This window comes from Polyodon spathula, chromosome 24 (assembly GCF_017654505.1).
Source record: "Polyodon spathula isolate WHYD16114869_AA chromosome 24, ASM1765450v1, whole genome shotgun sequence".
In the NCBI taxonomy this organism is placed as follows: domain Eukaryota; kingdom Metazoa; phylum Chordata; class Actinopteri; order Acipenseriformes; family Polyodontidae; genus Polyodon; species Polyodon spathula.
Window position 1 is genome coordinate 23,702,523 of NC_054557.1, and position 25,639 is coordinate 23,728,161.

The 25,639-nt window shown below is 40.1% G+C and overlaps 1 protein-coding gene and 1 pseudogene across 1 annotated transcript in view; one reads left to right on the forward strand and one right to left on the reverse strand.

Moving 5' to 3' along the window:
- LOC121298971 (zinc finger protein 271-like) overlaps positions 1-25,639 on the reverse strand; it is a 157,074-nt gene that overhangs the window by 111,961 nt on the left and 19,474 nt on the right. The gene's annotated exons all lie outside the window — the stretch shown is intronic.
- Positions 17,094-22,826, forward strand: LOC121298809 (annotated as a pseudogene).

Consider the following 25,639-nt stretch of genomic DNA (forward strand, 5'->3'; position numbering starts at 1 on the left):
AATACACACAGGGCAGGGAACATTGCCACATATCCCCCCCACCTTATGTGCAGCACACATGGCATCAATGGTAACCTTCCTCCCTTAAAATCTCAAAAGTCTTGCTCAAAGTCCCGGGCCAATAACAGGGACTTTAAGGGGTTCATGGTTGGAAATATTGGACCCTCAGCACGTCTGGAAGACAAAAAAGAAACTGCCTCCCTAAGCGATGCAGAGCCACAAGCAACCCCAGGTGATGCGGAGCTGCAGGTCACCCCAGGCGAAGAGAGGTAGGTATCCTTGAACGAAACGAGGCAGGCATCCTTGGGCGAAGCGAGGCAGGCATCCTTGGGCGAAGCGAGGCAGGCATCCTTGGGCAACAATGTGAAGGCATCCTTAGGCGGTGTTGTACAAGCATCCCTGAGCGATGACATGACAGCATCCTTGAGCGGTGTCGTGCAGGAAATCTTAGGCGGTGTCATGCGGGCATCCCCGAGCGATGACCTTCGGGGAGTCAGCACAAGCTGGGGTGCGGGTGTTGGCCCTCTTCTCAGCCACTGCGGCCGGGCGGTACCTCCCCGTGCTTCCCTCAGCAGCCTATGCAAGGGCTGCTGAGAATTGCCAGCATCACGTCGTGGTTCTTCCTCTAGTGGTAGAGGGGGAAGCTGTAAGCAGTCTCCCTCTTGTAGTGGAAGTGGGAGTGGTAAGCAGTCCTTCCACGTTGATGGAGGCGGAACCAGCAGGTGCTCACCCTCTGCTGGTGGAGGTGACAGAGGCAAAGGCAGCTCCTGCTTCCCTGCTAGTGGTGGAGGAGGCAGAGGTAGCTCCTGCTGCTCTGCTTCTGGCGGTGGAGGTGGCGGAGGCAGAGGCAGCGTGTAGTCTCCTGGCTACGGAGGTGGGAGCAGCGTGTAGTCTCCTGGCGACGGAGGTGGGAGCAGCGTGTAGTCTCCTGGCGACGGAGATGGGAGCAGCATGTCATCTCCTGGCAACGGAGGTTAAGTGGCATCCAGTTTCCTGGCAACAAAGGCTCTCCCTCACTTGCAGTGGACTGGTGCGACTCTCCCTCACTTGCAGGGAAGTGGTGTGGCTCTACCTTTGGCTCTGGAGGCCAAACCAGCAGGCATTCTTCCTCTGCTGGTGGAGATGGGGACAGCAGGCATTCTTCTTCTACTGTGGAGATGGGGACAGCAGGGATTCTTCCTCTGCTGGTGGAGACTTGGGTTGTGGACGCTCTGACTCCCCCTTTGAGGGCTGTGGATGCACTGACTCCTCCCTCTTGGGCTGTGGACGTTCAGGCTCCTTCCACTCAGGCGCAGGACCTTCAGGCTCCTCACACTCAGGCTGTGGAGGTGAAACCAACAGGCATTCTTCCTTTGCTGGTGGATATGGGAACAGCTGCCTCTCGGGCTGTGGATTGTCGCGGTCCCCCCGTCTGGGTACTGGATGCTCATGGTTCCCCCCGTCTGGTTGCTGGTCGCTCACGTCCCCATCTGGGCGTTGGACGCTCATGGTCCCCCTGTTTGGGCACTAGTTCCCCCTCTTCATATTGCGTGGGGTATAGGGCCAACGTGTGCCCATACGCCCCATAGCCAGGGCACAACTCTGCCTCGTGGTTCTTTAAACAGGCCTCCCAGCCGTCATCCCCGACATCCTCCTGCTGTTGCAGTTTTCCTCTCCCTTCTCTTCCTGCTCCTTCTCCCCACCATCCTCTCTTGGGCTGGTTCCTCCTCGTCTTCCTGGAAGGGGCAGACAGCCATTGTGTGCCCATACACCCCGCAGGCAAGGCACCAGCTTTAGTCCTCCAGGCGTCCTAGGAGGTCCTCCAGCTCACCGCCACAGTCTCCCCAGAACCAGTTCTCCATTATTTATTTATTTATTTATTTATTTTTTAAATGCACGCTTTTTTTCTTCACAAACACTTTTTCAAAAAAATGATAAGGAAAAAAAAACACAGTTCTTCCCTGTTCTGACTCTGGTTTGTCCCGCTTCTGGCACCATATGTCACAAGGACAGTAGAGTGGTGACGTACGAACATGGAAGTAATACACAGACGACTGGTGATATGATGAATGCACTGCTGTGCATTTATTTAAACAGAAATAAAAGGTTTGTAACAAAAACATTGACACCAAAAGAGGACACGGCACTTGAGCCAAAATAAATATACAAGCAAAACATACTAACACTAAACAGATGTATACTAACACTAAACATATTGTGATTTCACTAAACAATACTGTGAATTTCGTGGCACTTCCATCACGTTAAGGTCCTGTTGTCGTAACGTTAAATACATCTCTCTCTCTCTCTCTCTCTCTCTCTCTCTCTCTCTCTCGCTCTCTCTCTGTCTCACCCGTTCTCCACTCCCGAACACACAACCGTGAGTGAGTGAAGACATGCTGCTTTTATGCAGCTGTACCAAGCTTTTTATTACATTTTACCTGCTTGTGAAGTGCTGTGTAATCCTTGTGCCTAAATACAAATATACATTTTAAACCACTGCTGTGTAATCCTTGTGCCTAAATACAAATATCTTAAATCACTGATTTTACAATGATCCATTTATATCCTATATACCAATACCTATACACCAACATTAACACACCACATGCAACATACAACACAAAATATACACAGGGTGGGGCATACTGCCAGACTGCCCCAGTCCCTGCCGATGAGAAACATCCCCATAACATGATGCTGCCACCACTATGCTTCACAGTAGGGATGGTGTTCTTTTGTTCTTTGGGTGATGAGCTGTGTTGGGTTTGCACCAAACAGCGCTTTGCCAAAAATTTCCATTTTAGTTTCATCAGACCACAAAACTTTTTGCCACATGGCTACAGAATCTCCTGAGTGTTTTTTTTTTGCATACTTCAAACAGGATTCAAGGTGGGCTTTCTTGAGTAATGGCTTCCTTCTTGCCACCTTACCATACAGGCCAGATTTATGGAGTGCTTGTTGTCACATGCACACTTTGACCAGTCTTGGTCATAAAAGCCTGTAGCTCTTGGAAAGTTGCCATTGGGAGAAAGGTGCAGAGGGTAACAGCATGATCCTATCATTTTATTATCATTATCTCTTACTGTTTGATGAAAATATGTATAAAGTGACACGATTATATAGCCAACAACCTCCCATGTACATTATTAATAAATAATGTGATGAAATGATCATGTTATGTCACGTTCTCGTGTGCATTCCTGTGAAGTCGGGACACTCCTGTGTAAGATCTTCTGCCTCCAGTTTATTTAGATCACTAATCTTAACATAAACTTCAACTTTATTTATTCATTATTATTTTCCCCATCTGACCTGTGAAAATGTCTTAGGCTACTTTATGATGCTGATGTAGGCTATATCAGATTCTAATAGGCTACAAGTTAAGAATAAAGTATTATTTACTGTATATGTAAGAATTACTATATTGATTTGTTCAGAGAAAGTTGAGCAAATAAGTTTGATAAAGGATACCTTTGGTTCTCATGTTTTCATAAGTTGACAGGTATTAATTACTATGGCTGTTTTGCAATTGCGGCTGATCTGGCTCACTGTGTCTATTGCTCAGCTTTTAATTCTGTATAATTGACTGTACTATTATGTAAAGTCTGGTATTACCTCAAGTAAATCCTATCACTATTGAACATCTTATTAAAAAAACGTAACAATAACTGAAACTTTCAGACTATTTCAGGTTCTATGTCTTGTTTTTACTGTGAACCTGAACAATATTTTTTTTTTGCAATCTGCCTCCTTGTTGCTTTGTATACCTCCTGTCAGTCACTGATGTTCTGCCCAGTTAAATACCTGTGCAGGAGATAATTAGAGGTCTCTCACCTTTATTAAGGGTGGCATAGTCAAAACATACACATGATAATTTAACTTCTTGTTTGATTAATAACTAAACTCCAGTAACGGGCATAGATGCAACAATCAAGCGATATTCTTCGAAATAAATTCAGTGTCTAAATAAGGATGCTTGGCATAAGCTTTTCGTTTGAAAATACCGCCAAGAAATAAATTCAAATAAAAACACATGCCACGTGCTCTACAATCAACAGACTACAAAAAAAAAAATGGAAGAGAGAGAAGTGCAAATGGAAACAAGTTTTCTGAGGGTTTTTTTACATTGTACAGCTAATATGAATGAATTGAAAGACCAACATTTGATTTAAGATGCTAAAACCATCTACTGCACCGCGTTCTTCCAGGTAGAGGTTCTGAAGGGTTTGGAAAATGGTCTAACCACAAGCTTGCTGTTTTTTTCCCAGTTTATAAGTAACAATTGTGAAAGAAACTTTCAGGACATGTAGAGAAAGTTTAGCTGCACTCAACAATAACTTTTTCTTATGTCATTGCACCCCACCTTTAACATCAGTCATTAAAGAAACGAAATCAGATGCACACCATAGATGAACATTCTAATTACATCATCACATGTACAGCAGTAAAACTTCATTACTTAAAAATACTACTTTAATCTTTGTTGTTATTAAAGGAAAAAAATAGGCAAGAAATAACTTAAGTTCTGAAACTTGTATACTTACTAAGTGGTACATACTATAATTGTGCACCATAAGTTTTGTTTTTATTTTTGTATATGTGCATAACCGTTTGTAAATTGCAAAAAAAAAAAAAAAAAAACTTCTTAAAATATAATAACTTCAATGTCTGTGTGATGTTACTTGTATCACCACTGTACAGTGTGATTACTCACTTCAGTAAACATGCCTCATCATACAAAAAGTTACTAGACTTTATGGCTGACAGGGGGAAAAAGAATTACTAAAATGAAAACATGTAGCTGGCAATCTTTTAATGCAGGAACTTGAGATTTCAGGACAATATATCCTGTTTTTCTTTCCGTAGTTTATCAGCAATAACGTTCCACACAGTGGAAGCTAGGCAGTGATTATCAGTAACACCTCTGCACTGTATAAGGTCCAAAAGAGTCACAGTTCCTCTGTCTCTTCTTTCTTTTATTTGTGGATCAACTCACATATCTTGAAATCACATTTCATTCTAAGCAAATATTGTCAGAACCATACAAGCCAGAGTATACCTTGTTACCATTTCAGGGGAACTATCTGACATTTTCAGCAGTACACACCCTCACCCATTGAGCTGGCCATAGGCACACTCTGTTACCATGTATGCTCTACTTAGACGGGAATTGAAATACCTCTATTAAGAGTCAACACTGCATTTGTAAATGGTTTTGTCAGCCATGATTGCAGTACAAATGTGGAGTCGCGGAGGATAAGAGGTGAGATTACGTACTTGGAACACCTTTGCTTTCCTGTAAATCACTAAAGCTGTGTGGACTGAGAAATCAGAGTCATGAGAATTTCCAAGAAATCCACAGGACCCCCACAATAAAATCTGCCTTTGGCATCTACCATAACCATTAATATAACTGAGTAGAAGTTTGTGAAGTTGGGATATTCCTTTTTTGCCTCAGGGCCACCTGGTGGACATTTGATTGGCATATATTGCTGCCAAAGAATATAAAAATTGCCACAGTTCTTCCATGCCTACAATTCTTTCCTTAAAGGGTACATAAGGACCTTTTTATTTTATTGTGTTACATGTTCCCATGTGTTGCTACAACTTTATTAATTATTTCCCATCATACTCCTGCTCACATATGTAACTGAGATGGATTTACCAGTGAGCAGGAGGATGCTGGGAAATGCAGTTCTGAGAGGTCCATGCGGGTACACATGAAGCCATCTTGAGGCAGGGGAATGAAAAGGTTTTAAAAAGTGGTCAAAATGTGAAAAAAAATACACACACCTTGTGTGAACAGTTGTAGGAACACATGGGAACAAGTAAGACAATAAAATAAAAAGGTCCTTATGTACCTGTGACAGATGGCTTGAAGCGGTGACGTCAGACCTGGAAGAAACACACACAGCACTGCGAGTGAAATGGTGAAGGCGTGTGCTTGCACCTGTTTATTGCAAATAAAAAGTTTAAACAGACTAACCAAAACAGACAGACAAACAAAACGAACAGACACTAACCAACAGGGACAAACACTGAACAAACAAGTACTGTGCTGTTGATTATTATTTATTATTTATCACTTATCACTTTACCTCCTCACTCTCTCCCGTTTTCACCCTGAACACACAACCCAGAGTGACTAAATTGTGCAACTATTTATAAAGCTATGCTGGGATTCAATTACTAATTATTCCCTCGAACCCCAGCACAGGAACTAATTTGTGCCTTCCCTGTGTTCACATATTAATACATATTTTATCTGCACGTGAAGTGCAATCCCTGTGCCTAAATACAAATATACATTTTAAATTACTTGTGCTAAACAGACCCATTTATATTCTGTGCACCAATACCTATACACCAACGTTAACACACCACATGGGCAGGGCACACTGCCACAGTACGCTTTAAAGCTTACTTCACATTTTGGGAAATGCTTTCCAACGCACTCATCACACATGACTTTTTTTTAATATTATTATTTTTGTTGCTCTGTGGTCCTGTACAGTCCTTGGTCTACACACTATAGTAGAAAATATGCTACCCGAAGGCTTTTTTAAAAATGTAAGATGTTCTATTTAATCCACACATGGTTCCACCAGCCATAATGTCTATTCAATTGTCTACAGGACCGATATGCCTCTGTTGAAGCAGATTGAGTTGTGGAAAGAAGTAGCGCAGTTGTCAATGAAGAAATGTCTTCTCATCACCACATTTCCAGCAATAGATTAAACCTTGCATTTTTTTCCCCAGATTTGACATAAATCTTGTATTTTCTCTCCAGATTTATAAATGTTGTAAAAATAACTAAACTAAAAATTAAGTATCTTAATAAGATTTAACATTTAGTTAAATATTTAACTGGCTAAATCTGGTGTGGGTATGCAAATAAGCTCCGCCCGCTTTGTGTTTTCACACGATTTGATTGGCTCTTGTAATGCTAATCTGGAAATATGGACATTTCTGCATTACAAGAGCCAATCAAATCCGTGAAAGCACAAAGCGGGCGGAGCTTTATTTTCACAATATTTATAAATCTGGGGAAAAAATACAAGATTTAAGCTAAATCTGGAAAAAAAGACATGTTAAAATAGTAAAGTTTTTTTTTTTTTTTTTTTACACATGGCACCCCATACATTGCACACATTGTCATGAGCATGGGAGGAGGAGGGACAAATTAATGGTATAATAATAATAATAATAATAATAATAATAATAATAATAATAATAAATAATAATAATAATAATGATGATGATGATGATGATGATGTTAGTGCTCTGTGCAGTAAAGGGTTACCTGGACATGTTTTATGCAACCGGTCCCTGTTTTTCAGGAATTGTCACTGATGACATTAAGAATGAACTAAAAACACACAAAACAATAACCCCCTGGTTAGTCCAGACTTAACTGCTCCCTCCCATTAAGAAAAGAAAGAGTGTTCCCTCCTAACAAGGAGATGGATTTAAGGTATAAACTCACACAGCTGCTTCCCTCAAGACTACCCCTCTCGCTTCGCTTCGGAATACAAACTTGTCAGGTGACCGAGGTAGCGCTTGAGCTTCAGTGACGTATTAAAAGTGTGCGCTGAGTCATTTAAGAAACATCAACAACAAAAACAAACGCCATAAGTTAAAATAGCGGCCGAGCCCCGCAGAGTTGTATTTGAGTTTCTTTTTAAATGGTGTTGGGCACAAGGCGTGAACGCTAAAACAAACAAAAAAAGTAAGTGCCGTTTTGTTTTTAAATGTATGTTTCGTTGTTTGAGACGCAGTGGTGTGGCACAGCCAGAATGAACAAGCCATGGCGGGCCTCCTCAACAAGGCCGATTCAATTTCCATTCCAACTCAGACCTGTGACAAAAAACCCTACGGGACAGGAAGCCTCTGCCGGCTGCTATGTTGCTGTTAATCTCACGGTCACGGTTCAGCACGGTCGATGCTTTTTGTGCACTAGGCTGAAGTTGGCTTCTTATTCAGACTTTGATCTGATCCGAACTGAATGATTGGCTTTGAATGTTGGGCTGCTAATTTGTCTGTGGATATTTAGAGGGGCAGCTGCTAAACAATATTCAGTTCTTTTTTTTTTTTACCAACACTGATTTCAGGGTGTAAAAAAAGATGGCAAACATGGCACAGATAGCGAGTTGTCATGATATCCAGTTGATGCAAATTGAATAAGTAACTGGGGTATTTATTGGGTTAAATCGCGTTGGGACACTTATTTCAGATTATTATTATTATTATTATTATTATTATTATTATTATAAGTCGTAGTCGTAATTAATTAAGCTGACTCCTTTATCCAAGGTTACTTACAAGTATTACAATAGAAAATACATCATTAAATATTCAAATAATAGTATTTCTGTTATTAGTCGCAGTATGGTAGTACTGGTCGTAGTAATGCTACGGTACCAACGTCCCGATTTTCCCAGGACAGCCCTTTTTAGGTAGCATGTCCCGGTGTCCCCACAAGTTTAGTCAAATCTTATTTTTGTCCCGCTTTTGGCTAGTTGTCCCATTTTTCATGAATGTCTGTGTTTGGCCATAGGCTCCACTGTAATTAAGCAGTGCCCGGACGGACAGAGGTAAATCTAAAGCCAACTGCCCCCATAATACCAGAGACACTAAGACAGGACAAGTGTGTAAAATTGACCCATAAGTGAAAGAAATTAATCTGTAAATGAAGTGATAAACATTTGCTACATTGATAGTGATGCTTAATACCATGAGGCAGCATAATGATACAATAGTAAAATGCACATTGAATCTTTTTATTTACATTATTATTTTATATGGGAGCTCAGATATATAAAATTAAATGCAGACCAACAACTAGAGAGACTAAATATTAGCTGACCAGTGCAGATCGACACTCTGCGCATACAATATTATTTAACCAAGGTGAGGAAACGTTTTCATTGAAAAGAAAGGTGACTTTGTTTTTAGAATGCCTTATATATTAAATAAAATTACACTTTATTTAATGTTATTTTGTTTTCACAGCAGGTGCCTTAAGCTAAATGATATAGACGTGGTGGTTTTACGTTATTTTGACAAAGTGTCATGCTACAGGAAGTGGCTGAAAACCAGTTTATGTCCAGAAAGTGGTACATCGTTAGACTGTGTTAATCCTACCAAAACTTGACCGTCAAAAAATGGTATGCTGTCAGTGTTGTGATTGACTGCTGCACAAATCACTAGGAACAAGACAAACTGTAGTTCACCCACAAAATCGTATATGTTAGATAACACAATTTGTTGCTCATCAGTTATTTGCTGAGGTTGTGAAAAAAGTATATAATAAAATTTAACTTTAAGGACCAAACAGTACACCATACTCATTCAGATGGGTGTTTCCATGTTTTCTGAGCTAAAATCATTTGTGCAGAACATGGTGTACCATGTTTTAATAACATGATGAATAACAAAATAACATGACCTGGATATATATAATATATATATATATATATATATATATATATATATATATATACACACACACACACAGCACACACACACACACACACACACAAAAATTAAGAGACCACTGCAAAATTATCAGTTTCTCTGGTTTTACTATTTATAGGTATATGTTTGGGTAAAAATGAACATTTTTGTTTTATTCTATAAACTACTGACAACATTTCTCCCAAATTCCAAATTAAAATATTGTCATTTAGAGCATTTATTTGCAGAAAATGACAACTGGTCAAAATAACAAAAAAGAAGCAGTGTTGTCAGGTTTTCAGTGGGGTTCAGGTCTGGAGATTGGGCTGGCCATGACAGGGTCTTGATCTGGTGGTCCTCCATCCACACCTTGATTGACCTGGCTGTGTGGCATGGAGCATTGTCCTGCTGGAAAAACCAATCCTCAGAGTTGGGGAACATTGTCAGAGCAGAAGGAAGCAAGTTTTCTTCCACGACAACCTTGTACTTGGCTTGATTCATGCCAAAGCTGCCCGATTCCAGCCTTGCTGAAGCACCCCCAGATCATCACCGATCCTCCACCACATTTCACAGTGGGTGTGAGACACTATGGCTTGTAGGCCTCTCCAGGTCTCCGTCTAACCATTAGACGACCAGGTGTTGGGCAAAACAGAAAATTGGATGACCTTACTCCAGTCCTCTGTGGTCCAATCCTTATGGTCTTTTGCAAACCTCAACCTGGCTCTTCTTTGATTTTCATTGATGAAGGGCTTTTTTCTAGCTTTGCACGACTTCAGCCCTGCCCCTAGGAGCCTGTTTCGAACCATCCTCGCCGTGCACTTCACCCCAGCTGCCGTTTGTCATTCTTTTTGTAGGTCACTTGATGTCATCCTACGGTTGCTGAGTGACATTCGAATGAGTTGGTGGTCATCCCGGTCAGTGGAGAGTCGTTTTCGCCCTCTGCCGGTCTGTAGCTTTGTTGTCCCCGATGTGTGCTGCTTGACCTTGTTCTTATGAACCGCCGTCTTTGAAATTTTAAGGATGGAAGCAACCCGACGCTCACTTTGAACCCTTCTTTTCCTCACTCAAAACTTTCCTTTTCAACTCTTTGAGCATGGTCAATAGTTATTTTTTTATTCCAATTACTTTTGAGGTACTGGTAGCACTGTTTTGCCATCCAGCTGGTCCTATTGCAAGAGGATAGTGATGACCACAGGAGTGGTTTTTATACTTTTCTTCGTTAAATAAGATTTGGTTCAGGTGATCCCCTAATCAGTACCTCATTCAGTAGAATGAGGTGTGCCTGTGTTGGAATTCAACAGACACTGGAATGGAATGGCTGCCATACATGTAGAGATGTTGATTTAAGAAAAATTTGCAGTGGTCTCTTAATTTTTTCCAGAGCTACACACACACACACACACACACACACACACACACACACACACACAGTACCAGTCAAAAGTATGAGTGCACTTGCTGGAAACTAGGTTTTTTTCATAATTGACAATGTTTTATGTCATATACGTTTCTGTAAATACTTGAAAATGAAAACACGTTGCAATATGCAAAGCAAAACATAAGGAGTATCAAAGCAATGTTCAAGAAAACTGAAAATTGTCTCTAAATCTTGGATTCCTCAAAATAGCCATCCTTTGCCTTAACAACAGCCTCACAAACACGAGGCATTCAGTTAACAAGTTTCAACAGAAAATCACCCAACATGTCTTCCCAGCTCTTCTGCAGCAATTCCCAGAGATGTAGGGCACTTGTGTATAGCTTTGCTTTGACTCTTCTGTCCAGTTCGTTTCATACAAGTTCTATGGGATTGAGGTCTGGAGACTGGGCAGGCCAGGTCATTAGATTGAGTTGTCCTTCACTTTCCTTCTTCGCCAGATAGTTCTTGCACAACTTTGAGGTGTGTTTTGAGTCATTATCTTGCTGAAGAATGAAGGACTGCGCAACCAGCCGTAATCCTGATGGATTACGTAACGTAATGTAACATATGTAATGATAACCATGCTGGTTAAGCTTGCCATGGACTTGCTAAAGATCACCAACTCTGTCACCAGCAAAGCAACCCCAGACCATGACACTGCCTCCTCCATTCTTGACAGTGGGAACCACGCATGCAGAACTCATGTGATCACCCTCCCTGCGTCTTGCGAATACTCGGCGGTCGGACCCAAATATTTCAAATTTTGACTCGTCAGTCCATAAGACCGATTTCCACTCCTCAGACGTCCAGTGTCTGTGTTTTTTGGCCCAGGCAAGCCTCTTCCTTTATTTTGCACTTTTAGCAATGGTTTCTTTGCAGCAATTCTTCCAGTTAGGCCAGCTTCAGGCAATCTCCTCTGAACAGTTGATGTTGAAAAATCTGTACTTCTAGTAGCATTTAGCTGAGCTTGTATCTCAGGGGCAGTTAATCGCCGGTTTCGCAGACTTGTGACTCGAATGAACTTGTTCTCTGATTCTGAGGTCACCCTTGGCCTGCCTGACCTTGTTCGGTCCTCATGAGTGCCAGTTTCTTCAAATCATTTGATGGGCTTGGCCACAGGAGTTACAGACACTTGCAAAGTTCTTGCGATTTGTCTTAAAGATTGACCTTCATTTCTTAAAGTAATTACAGTCTTTTTTCTTTGCTTAATTGAGCGTATTTTGCCATTTTCTGCTCCCTTACATTGAGGAATGACAAACTTGTGCCTATGCTACCTATACTTGTAGTAATCATGGACCCTCGCCTGTTAATAATTGGTGACAAAAGGTTAATTAGGGAACATGCTAGTTAACTCAGAGAACATCTAACAAAACACTTTTACACTTAGCCAGTGTTATATACTAACACCGTGTCATACACATTTCAGACTTTTAACTGACGAGCTTCAGACTGAAATCCCTTTGCTTTGGGTGACCATTTCATTGAAAACGACAAGATTTTCATGTAAAAATTAAATTTTTGAATGCAATTCACTTATGATTATCAGCTTATATAAGTACACGTATCATATAATGAAATATGAAGTGTTTATAGACAAGTTTATACAGTTAAAAGCATAGATAATCATGAAAAACCTGGTTTCAAGCAGGTGTACTCAAACTTTTGACTAGCACTGTAGCTACACTTTAACATATACTGTTATACAGGCTTTTCACACGATAGACTTGTTACAGTATGTAACGAATATTAATGAGCTTTTCCACATGGTAGACATTTTGTAGTATAGCTATGACGAAAATAATGCTAAAGCAACCTTGTAGGGTTTATATTGGACATTTTTGGGAACTATGGGAATTTTCATTTTGGGTACTCAGGGTAACTGAATTGTTTCAGAAGAAAGTAAAAACTTGCTCTAAACAGTTTTAAACATTGGTTTCAAATTATTTGAACACTTACTATCTTAATTTTAGAACACAATCACAACTCAATTTTGCTTAACATGTTCAGCACACTAAGTTATTTAAAAGATATTGGATATGTCTAGCATAAGACTATAGGTTATAGGTATGCTGCAAGTACTGGTCGGTAATATACCATGCTCAAAACCATAACATTGGCTACAAATGATTTGAACGCTTTTATTTTTTAAATTTTAGAACAGTCAACTCAGTTTTTCATCTTTACACATGAAAATATAAATTATATAGTAAACACATTAGGCCTGAACCATTTCCCATATAAGGAGCTTCTTATTGCTGTTGGTACTCTCTATATAATAATAATATCTTTGTTTTTATATAGTGCCTTTCATAGTGGACCAACACCATCATAAAGCGCTTTACAGAGGTAGGCTGTGAACTGTCACATGGGCATGTGTGATATCATTGTGATATCTTCAAAACTGCCACTCTGTCAGGGTTTGAAACAAAACAAGATTCAAACTGACTCATGTCATGTGGCTCAAGCCTAAGTTTCAATTTGCTGTAGTTTCGCTTAGGAACGTATGATACAGACATGCAATACATCATTGGAAAGCTCTGAATCTGTATTTTCAAAAATATTACTATTACAGTGACTGAGATGTTGACGTGAGAATGTTGGGCACGCAGGCTGGCGCAATACAATATAGCGCAAGTGTATAGGGTTAATATCCAAAATAAAATGTTACATTTTTTTTTCTAATATAGCATTATTACAAAACTGAACACATCTCAGCTTTCATAAAGTTATGTATACAGTGACCATTACTTAAAACAGATCAATTGTCTAGGGCCCTACCAAATTCACTGTCATTTGTCTATATTTCACAGGCATAGTCATTTTAAAAGACAAAATTTTGTGGCATCGGCTATTTAAGTGGTATATTTCACTGTGGTTTAACAGAGGATGAACGTGTATCTTTTATAAATGAAAAAAATAAACACCTAAAGCCTAGATGTTTTAAATATCAATTAACAAAACATGCGACCACAGCTAAAGAGACACTAGAAGTAAACCATTTAAAATCTAAAACAGGTTGTTTGCTTGATGTTGCCCATTTTACATTTAAAACTAAATTAACACATTCATAGGTTTAAGTAAACTTTCACACGCAAATGAAATCTTGAAAAATAAATGTATTTTCTTGATACTAGGCTATATGTCATTATTTAAAATAACTTAAACTGATATGATTAGGGGTCTACCGAAATCGCGATTTCATGGAGGAGTTTCACCTCTTCAGGGGTCAATGCATATGGACAACTACGAAGAGAAAAAAAAATAAACCTTGTTTAAATGAACTACTGCACAATGTATGAGATGCAAACTGCACATCTTCCTTCTCTTGATTGCCCTTTTTTATTCCTTCACCGTCCTGTGTGTATTGCACTGAAGCAAAAAACAAACAAACAAAAAACGTCCACAAATAACACTTCCAAAAAAACTATTCTCCAAAGCGTTAACGTTGTTGTTGTTTACTATTCACAAAGTTTTAATCAGCCTATCAGTGCGTCTGTACTGCTTTTCTGTGACCTGCTGCTTACTTTTACGCAGTTAGAATTTTAGACCAGAATAGCCACGTTTTCTTTGTTTTGACTTGGTACTAATAAAATAATTGTATGGAACAAATAACACGACAACGAATGTGCTGCATACATTGCCTTTATTAGATGCCCTTGGGTAAACGAGTTTTGGGGCTGTTTCTAATCGAGTTCCACATCAGTTTAACTTGGCAAAGCTTTGCCTTACACTTCCAAACAATTCAGTGGATGCAGACATGCAGTCTCAATGTATGGGCAAGTCAGCTGCAGGGGGATGCTGCATGCTTGCCTTTAACAAATTACAGCACTCTGTTTTATTAGGGAAACAAGTAACACTATGTTTAGGCTTTATAGTGTTCTGAAATACTGCCTACTTGGGTTTATTTAATATTTAAGCAGGTCCACAAAATATCTGCAAAATCCTAATTTTATTCTGCAACCTACCCGTGAAAAATACGTAAATGTACCGCGATTTAAGTAGACCCCCAGTTGTGAATAATGCATTAACAGCTTTAAAGCGAGGGCAGGTAAATAATGCAACAAAAGTGTCACATTTACTTTTCTCAATGGCAGTGTAAAGAGCATTCCGCTGTATATACAGTATCTTACTGACAGGCAGAGTTTCCGAGGCGGGATATCCATTTGACAAGCACACTTATTGCCAAAACTGTAGCGCTGATACTGTGCGGTCATATTCTGATGCAGTGTGCAATGATTTTATACCCTTTTTCATGCCCGTTAAATCTAGAAGCCCCGGAGCCACATAGAAAACACATGTATTTTGATTATACACAGCACAGTATTCTGCTTAATTATCATAATTCAATCAGCCATTTGAAATGCTGTCATCTGCAGCCTGGTAGGTGTGCTGTTCTCTGACCTTAACTTAGTAAAATTGTTTTCTTTAACTGATGAGAAAAAAAAATAAAAAATGAGGACAGTGTTGAGCGTGACACGGTTCAGTTTGTATTACCAATGTACACAATCAGTATTTTATATTCTAATTATATTTATTTCAGTTTTATACACATATTAAGTTACTATAGCTAATGTTAGATTCAATGTCAGCCATTTTCAACACTACATGTTAGTTCCAGTGGGGTTACCACTGAATTAAAGAGATTTCTAAGGCTCTGAAACCAGCGATTGACGCTTGTCTGGGATGGTCCGGGTCTGTCCATCTTTCACTAGACTTTACCCAGTGTAGAGCCACGAATAGGAGGGGAGTAGCAGATGTAAAATGTCTTTTAATTAGGTTGTTTATTACATGTACTATTTCCTTTAAATTCATTGGTTCTCATTTCATTTTCAGCAGTCTGATTGGCCAAATTAGTACGCATAGTAATTAAAATTACAACATGTACTAAACAATAAAATCAAATGAAAATGTGTACTAAATAACGCATTTTTGACCCGGATGGCCTTCCATACACACACATACATATGCTCACACACTTGACTTGTAATATATATAATTAGGGATGCACCGAATCCTGGATTCAGTTTCGGATTCAGCCCGAATACCTACTTTTTGAGCAGGGTTCGGGTTCGGCCATATACTGAACCGAATCCTATATCCACCCAGATGCACACCCGTTTTAATACATCCCTCCAATGTGTGCAGTTCTTATTTAAATAAAAGACACATTTGGTATTGAACATAACTGTTGCATTTAATAACAAGAACACGTTTGATGAACTCTGTCGCAGTGCTCAACTCTTTATTACTGGTGGCACACGCACTAAACACGTCACGCAGCTGCTGAATGCAAATATACCCATTCCCAGAGACTCAGAAAGCCAATCAGCTGCTGTATAGGTCTGATTGGTGGAAACAGTCCCCGCAGGCATGTGTGTTCTTTTGGTAACAACTAAGTAAAACAATGAAATTAATTTAGCGACAGTTCTCACAATTCACACTCACTTTACTGAATGCATTGCAGTTTAGACAGGTGAGTTACAAAACCTGACTTTCCTTATTGTCCCGAGATTCTGGAGCCTGTTGGCAACCCTACTCTCAGACCAGGTGACAGAGGTTGAAACGTCATTAAAGAAAATCGTGGGTTATGGCAAAGATGCAGCTCTTCTTGTAAACGGTTCTGTATTTTGATGTTTCTGTTGTGGAGTGAGGGGGCTAGTGGTAAATTGTGTATGTTTCAAACTGAAATCTTATTCTGGGATATATTTCCATTCGGTAATAAAAACAGCTAAAAGGCTGAAAACTATAGATTGTGCGTGTCCCTTGTTAGTAGCTACCTGCCAGTCTGTTTTTCATTCAACAGTTTTCTTGACAGATTTTGTAGATTCGGTTCGGTATTCTGCCGAATCTTTTGAGTTGGATTTGATATTTTGCCGAATCGCAATAACTTGGATTCGGTGCCTCCTTAATTATTTATATTTATATATATATATATATATATATATATATATATATATATATATAATATATAATATATATATATATATATATTCCACAAAGGTGGGTTGTGTCCCCCCAAAAATCTGTATTTTAGAGAAATGTAGTAACTTGCATCAAGGTCAGCTGCCCTGCATTTAAGTGCTGTTTTGAGACTTTCCGAGTTATGACTGAGTGCACATATCAGTTTGGTATTTAGTATTGTGGAAGTGCATTTTAGTAAACTTTTTTTCAATAGATTAAATCCTATGATATTATAAGTGTATTACAAGAAATTCTGTGTTCCTTCAATGGTAAAGCCACTCCTGCTGTAATGCCATAACACTATTTACTAATTTAAATACAATTATTTTTTCTGCAGCTACTAAACATAATTCCTTGTGCAGCCATGGACAGTGTGAAGATGGAATCTGTCCAGATTAAAGAGGAGTTTCCTGAACTTGAACCTGTCCCCATTCGAGTGGAGTTCTCTGGGCTGACTTCCCTCCCCATTAAACAGGAGCTCTGTGAGATGCAATGTGACAGCAGTCAGCCAGAGGTCTCTGATATTAAAGCTGAGCACAATGAATTGGAGTCCACCCAGACAGGAGATTCCCATCCTGTTAAACAAGAAGAGGTGCTGGAAATTGTCTGTATTAAACAGGAGCCCCCTGAAGTAGAGTTTGATCACATGGAACCAGGGAAGGAAGAATCCGAGGACTTCAAACCAAACATCCCTGAGCTGGAGCCTGTACACCTGCGGGAGTGTAGCGTGGTGCTGGGGAGAATCTGCATGAGAGAGCAAGGCGCTGGAGAGGAAGGCTCTCCCAACAGCACGCAAGGAGGTGTAAAGGAAGATGGATGCTCACATTCAGAATGCAGTCTAGCAGGTGAGTGAGTCCCAGTAGCTGTTACATTGTCATTCTAGATTGCAGGAAATCCAGTGTGGTTGAGAGGGAGGGGAGCATATTAGTAGGATTACTTTAAAATGTGTCCAATCCGGCAACGCTTGGGAGTGGAAAGTGGTGCTGGATTAGAGAGCTACTGTAAAACATCTAATATGGACCTAAAGGTAAAATGGCTAAATTATCTGAACATTTAAAAATCTACTGTGTTACTGTACGTACACATATATACACATGTAATAAACACAATAATGCTTCAGCAAACTCTTCACCTGTTATTATCACAAGCCTGTAACCCATTCCGATAGAAACACCTTCGCGTGCTCGTACTGTACCTGCATGAGGATTCAGGTGCTTTCAACTGCATTCAGGGTTTCTCAGTGTTAGCTCTTTTGAGTTGGTGTTTGTTCATCTTTTCTTTCAAGAGAGAGCTGACTATGTGGACGATTAGACATGCATTGGCTATTCAACAACTGCACAATTCAGAATGGCGCTGGCTGGTCATGGCAGTGTTTACACAACATCTTGCTTCAGTACAGTAATCCATCATGTATCCGTCCGTCACATATCCGCCCTATCCATTTATCCGCCATCATGTTTGTTTATTATTGAACATAGAAGATTTGTTCAGAGATTGTAGATCTTACCTAAGTTTTCGTACACTGTGTTGTATGTGCTCCGTGCTCAACCATTGCTGGAAGTGTTATGTATGCTGTTCAGTGATTTGATATGTAAATAAATAATGTTCGCCTGCGGGGCGTCTCCTCTTCAACATCTGTCTCATTCTCCTGCCTATAACTAAGCAGTGAACACAGGCACTCGCACAGCAGACAGCTACTCTGTCACACGCATTAATACCCTGTATCTTTCTAAACAAGGGATTTGGGTGACATTTAAAAGCTGAATCTCAAAACAGTAGTTGTGTGAATATAGTAATTGTTACAGCTGTGTATAATGGTATTTAAAACACTATTCATTTATCTGCCTTTTTACATACAGTGGCTTGCAAAAGTATTGACCCCCCTTGGAATTTTTCCTATTTTGTTGCCTTACAACCTGGAATTAAAATGGATTTTTATTTGGAGTTCATGTAATGGACATACACAAAATAGTCCAAATTGGTGAAGTGAAATGAAAAAAATAACTTGTTTAAAAAAATTCTAAAAAATAAATAACGGAAAAGTGGTGCGTGCATATGTATTCACCCCCTTTGCTATTAAGCCTCTAAATAAGATCTGGTGCAACCAATTACCTTCAGAAGTCACATAATTAGTTAAATACAGTCCACCGGTATGCAATCTAAGTGTCACATGATCTGTCACATGATCTCAGTATATATACACCTGTTCTGAAAGGCCCCAGAGTCTGCAACACCACTAAGCAAGGGGCACCATGAAGACCAAGGAGCTCTCCAAACAGGATAGGGACAAAGTTGTGGAGAAGTACAGATCAGGGTTGGGTTTTAAAAAAATATCCAATACTTTGAACATCCCACGGAGCACCATTAAAGCCATTATTAAAAAATAGAAAGAATATGGCACCACAGCAAACCTGGCAAGAGAGGGCCGCCCACCAAAACTCACGGACCAGGCAAGGAGGGCATTAATCAGAGAGGCAACAAAGAGACCAAAGATAACCCTGAAGGAGCTGCAAAGCTCCACAGCGGAGACTGGAGTATCTGTCCATAGGACCACTTTAAGCCGTACACTCCACAGAGCTGGGCTTTACGGAAGAGTGGCCAGAAAAAAGCCATTGCTTAAAGAAAAAAATAAGCAAACACATTTGGTGTTCGCCAAAAGGCATGTGGGAGACTCCCCAAACATATGGAAGAAGGTACTCTGGTCAGATGAGACTAAAATTGAGCTTTTTGGCCATCAAGGAAAACGCTATGTCTGGCACAAACCCAACACCTCTCATCACCCCGAGAACACCATCCCCACAGTGAAGCATGGTGGTGGCAGCATCATGCTGTGGGGATGTTTTTCATCAGCAGGGACTGGGAAACTGGTCAGAATTGAATGAATGATGGATGGCGCTAAATACAGGGAAATTCTTGAGGGAAACCTGTTTCAGTCTTCCAGAGATTTGTGACTGGGACGGAGGTTCACCTTCCAGCAGGACAATGACCCTAAGAATACTGCTAAAGCAACACTTGAGTGGTTTAAGGGGAAACATTTAAATGTCTTGGAATGGCCTAGTCAAAGCCCAGACCTCAATCCAATTGCGAATCTGTGGTATGACTTACAGATTGCTATACACCAGCGGAACCCATCCAACTTGAAGGAGCTGGAGCAGTTTTGCCCTGAAGAATGGGCAAAAATCCCAGTGGCTAGATGTGCCAAGCTTATAGATACATACCCCAAGAGACTTGCAGCTGTAATTGCTGCAAAAGGTGGCTCTACAAAGTATTGACGTTGGGGGGGGTGAATACTTATGCACGCTCAAGTTTTCAGTTTTTTTGTCTTATTTCTTGTTTGTTTCAAAATAAAAAATATTTTGCATCTTCAAAGTGGTAGGCATGTTGTGTAAATCAAATGATACAAACCCCCAAAAAATCAATTTTAATTCCAGGTTGTAAGGCAACAAAATAGGAAAAATGCCAAGGGGGGTCAATACTTTTGCAAGCCACTGTATCCTCCCTTGCTCTGGTCCCACCACAGTCATATGTGGGGATTACTCTATTTTGTTTTACAGACTAGTTTTAAACATAGAAATGAAAAATCACATGTGCCGATGATGTAGTCAGGTATACATTGATTTTAGGCAGAAGGGACAGATTCCTGAATAGCCAGGTTCTGGATTGTAGAGGGGATCACACCATTCATTTCAATAGGGATTTGATCGGGACCCCAAAGTCATACCAAATTCGAATACTGTAGAGGGTCTGGATTGGACAGGCTCTACAGCTATGATAAAAAGCTTTGCATCTCTTTTTAATTTTAGGATTGAGGCGTTATATAAAATATGTCAACATAATTTAGATAGTGGTAGGAGTGTTCCCATACTTTAATCCACTTCACCACCTAGCCACATGTCCTAAGCCTACAAAGTCCCTCTTACTTTTTTGTTCATATTTTCCAGGTTCAAGTCCAGCAGCTAAAGCGAGGGTGGGCGGGGGAGAATATCTTGACTGTGGGAAAGGTTTCACCCAGTTAGGACACCTGAAAACACACCAGCGGATTCACACAGGAGAGAAACCGTATCGCTGCTCTGACTGTGGAAGGAATTTCAGTCGGTTAGGAAACCTGAAAAGACACCAGCGAATTCACACAGGAGAGAAACTGTATTGCTGCTCTGTCTGTGGAAAGGATTTCAAGGATTCAGGAGCCCTGAGACAACACAAGCAAATTCACAGAGGAGAGAAACCATTTCACTGCTCTGACTGTGGGATGAGTTTCAGTCGGTCAGGACACCTGAAAACACACCAGCGAATTCACACAGGAGAGAAACCGTATTGCTGCTCTGACTGTGGGAAGAGTTTTAATCGGTCAGGATCCCTGAAAGCACACCAGCAAATTCACACAGGTAAACTATATCGTTGCTCTGACTGTGGGAAGAGTTTTAATGTTTTACAAAGCCTGAAAAGACACCAGCGAATTCACAAAGGAGAGAAACCGTATTGCTGCTCTGACTGTGGGAAGAGTTTCAATCAGTCAGGAGACATGAAAAAACACCAGCGAATTCACACTGGGGAGAAACCATTTCTCTGCTCTGACTGTGGGAAGAGTTTCAGTCACACAGAATCCCTGAAAGCACACCAGCGGATTCATACAGGAGAAAAACCGTATCGCTGCTCTGACTGTGGGAAGAGTTTCCGTTTTAAAACAAACCTTCATACACACCAACGAATTCACACAGGAGAGAAACAGTATCACTGCTCTGACTGTGGGAAGAGTTTCCATGCAAAAAATGACCTTCAAGTACACCAACGAATTCTTACAGGAGAGAAACCATATTGCTGCTCTGACTGTGGGAAGAGTTTCAGTTTTTCAGCGTACCTGAAAACACACCAGCGAATTCACAAAGGAGAGAAACCGTATTGCTGCTCTGACTGTGGGAAGAGTTTCAATCAGTCAGGAGACATGAAAAAGCACCAGCGAATTCACACTGGAGAGAAACCATATCTCTGCTCTGACTGTGGGAAGAGTTTCAGTCATACAGAATCCCTGAAAGCACACCGGCGGATTCATACAGGAGAGAAACCATATTGCTGCTCTGACTGTGGGAAGAGTTTCAGTCAGTCTTAGGAAACCTGAAAATACACCAACGAATTCACACAGGAGAGAAACAGTATCACTGCTCTGACTGTGGGAAGAGTTTCCGTGCAAAAAATGACCTTCAAGTACACCAACGAATTCATACAGGAGAGAAGCCATATTGGTGCTCTGACTGTGGCAAGCACTTCCGTCAGTCAGGAGCTCTGAAATCACATCAGCGAATTCACACCGGAGACAAAGCCCATGTTCATTTAGAACAAAACGTTAACCTTGCAGTATGAGCCCCTGTGTAATTTACTGTTTTTTGTATCTCTCTAAGAGCTTGAATTTTAAATGGTCAAAATGCTCTTCAATGACTTGCTCTCTGATTGTGTTAGAAAGTGGGCAGCGACGCGGACATGTCACAAGAGCTTCTCTGCTGTCAATTTAACTCCCAGTGCCTGGAAGCGGGAATATGCAGATAGGAAACTATTCCATACCTCATCGATGGATGAGTCAGGAGAAATCAGTAACTCAGTGTGGGAAATTAGTTTCAGGGTTTAGCATTTAAACTTAATTAACTTGAAAATAAATAAATTGATGGGAACGAGTATCCCGACCCCGGTATGTAGCATCCCAGAGACTGCACTGTCCTTACTGGACACCCGCCTTGAGGATTTGTCTTGTACATTTTTTGACATTTCTTGATCTAATTAAAAAATTATAATGTCCCAACGATTTAATATTTTGCAATGTGCGTTTTATCTGAAGAAATTTATAGTTGTAATTGAATGTACTGTAACGTGGCATTTCAATTCTTAACCCTATGAGACTTGAAATTTGTCTTCCCCTTCCTCCCCCAAAGCAGCCTAAATCTACTTTGAAGGACTAGATATATATATATATATACACACACACTACCGGTCAAAAGTTTTAGAACACCCCCATTTTTCCAGTTTTTATTGAAATTTAAGCAGTGAATAACCTGAAATGGTACACTGGTAAGCGGTAAACTGCCAGAGGTTAAAAAAAAAGTTTAGGTTACCAAAAACTGAAAAATAATGTACATTTCAGAGTTATACAAAAAGGCCTTTTTCAGGGAACAAGTAATGGGTTAACAACTTACAGCTGTTCTGCAGCAATGGAAGTAAATTAAGCCTTGAAAGTTGATGCTAACAATTCCTACAGGTGTCACAACTTTTGTTGATTACTTACAAACCCTCTGTCTGTATAAAAGCAGTGTTGGAACAGACTGTGTTACTACACCCTCTTAAGCATTATTTGGACAGTATTGTACTGCAGGAAGTAGTATATTGCTATCATAATGGCTAGAAAAAGGCAATTAACAAAGGAAGACATAGACCATTATAACCCTTAAAAGTATAGGTCTTTCCTTTAGAGAAATTGCAAAGAAAGCCAAGGTGTCAGTGAGTACAGTTTCCTACACCATCAAAAGGCATTTGGAAACTGGAGGAAACTCTGACAGGATGAGGTCTGGCAGACCCAAAGCCACAACAGAATCAGAAGACAAGTTTCGGAGAGTCAACAGCTTGCGTGATAGGGGGCTCACAGGACAACAGCTTCAAGCACAACTTAACACTGGTCGAAGTAAGCAAGTCTCAGTTTCAACTGTGAAGAGAAGACTTCGAGCTGCAGGTTTGACAGGTCGAGTGGCAGTAAGAAAGCCATTGCTAAGAAAAAGAGGCTTGCCTGGGCCATGAAGCACTGCCAGTGGACTACTGAAGACTGGAAGAAGGTGGTCTTATGGACCGATGAATCAAAATTTGAAATCTTCGGTTCATCACACAGGGTTTTTGTACGCCGTCGAGTAGCCGAAAAAGGATGGTTCCTCGGTGTGTGACGCCAACTGTCAAACATGGAGGAGGAAGCGTGATGGTCTGGGGCTCTTTTGCTGGATCCAGAATCGGCGACTTGCACAGAGTGCGTGGCACCCTGAACCAAAACAGCTACCACAGCATTTTGCAGCGCCATGCAGTACCCTCTGGTATATGCCTAGTTGGTCAGGGGTTCATCCAACAGCAAGATAATGACCCAAAACATACCTCCAGGCTGTCAGAACTACCTTTAGAAGAAAAGAACAAGACAGTAGGCTTCAAGTCATGGAATGGCCAGCACAGTCTCCAGACTTAAACCCCATCGAGCTGGTTTGGGATGAACTGGACAGAAGGGTGAAAGCAAAGCAACCTACAAGTGCAACACATTTGTGGGAACTTCTGCAACAGTGTTGGGAAGAACTTTCCAAACAATACTTCATTTCCACTGGAGAAAGAATGCCACGAGTGTGTTCGGCTGTTATATCTGCAAAAGGTGGCTACTTTGAGTCAAAAATTTAGATTAAGTTTTTTAAACAAAACGATTCCATGATATTTTTTCAATCTCCAATTGTTTGTTTGTTCTATGCTTTAATTTCAGGTTACATTGTGACATTAAACTGTATAAATTTCAATAAAAACTGGAGGTGTTCTAAAACTTTTGATTGTCTGCCTTTAATTTGTAAGCCTGTAACACTGGAACCTCAAGAGAGTATCTCTTTAATAGACCCTTTTTTTGTTGACATTTTCAACTGAAATTCTGAATTGCATTGTAATTGCAGTTTAACACCAAAAAAAAAAAAAAAAAAGCAGTAAAAAATGCATTATATCTGCAGTTTAACAGTAGCCTGTAATAGAATCACATTTGTAACTACAGATCAACAATAGACTGAAATACAATTCCATTGCAACTGCAGTTTAACATCAGACTGTAATAATCATTGTAACTGCAGTTTAACACCACAGTGTAGTAAAATTCCATTAGAACTGCAGACTGACTGCTGCAGTACAGTCCAATTGTTCCTGCAGTTAACAGTAAACCACAGTGAAAGTACACTTTGACTGCAGTTTAACATTACATTTAATAGACAGACATATTACATAACGCGCATCCTCAAAAAATTTAATAAACAAATATTTGAAAATAAAATTGTATATATCATATACTTACAGAACTGTACAACTGAAACTGTAAATAGGTGTCTTTTTTTTTTTTTTTTTAAATACAGGTTTATATTGCCTACATAACAACATACGCAAGAAGCTATGCATTTATATACATGCTATAATCAAAATGACATGAATATATAAACGTTTGACCAGAATGCTGGCAGAAATCACACAGATGCAAAATATGCAGTGCACATAACGCATGGTCTTTGCTACATCAAAATCTTGTTTGGTAAAATTTTCAGTAATTCCGAACACTGCTTTGCTGTCCTGATGTCTCTTCAGCGATCCATTTGCAATGTTTATTGGGGTAAGACTGAATTGCTTAGAAAAAAACGTGTGACTTACAGTAACCAGTTCAGACAGACAGGCTGGCACAGTGAGCTGTCAACACTGACTGATGGGTTATCAGAGGCTCATTGAAACAATAGCAATGTCAACAGACAGCTCACTGAAGCATGACACAGGACCTGTTTTTGGAATGTAACCACAAAACAGTCTTGTGTTTTGATTGGTCCATGTCTGTCACATGAATATGTCGCCACACGAGTGGAAAAGCTTGCAGGCATTTTTAACATTGCGATCAGAGAAAGAGAGAGAGCGAGATTTGCTTTCCACAACCTTTCAATTAAAACATAACGTGTTATTTTGCTGTACTAATATAACAAACTATGGGTTATCATTTTATATGTATATTATATTTTACATGTTATGCACGAATGTAAGAATTTTTTTTTTTCTGTAGTGGTGTACTGTTTTTCTTTC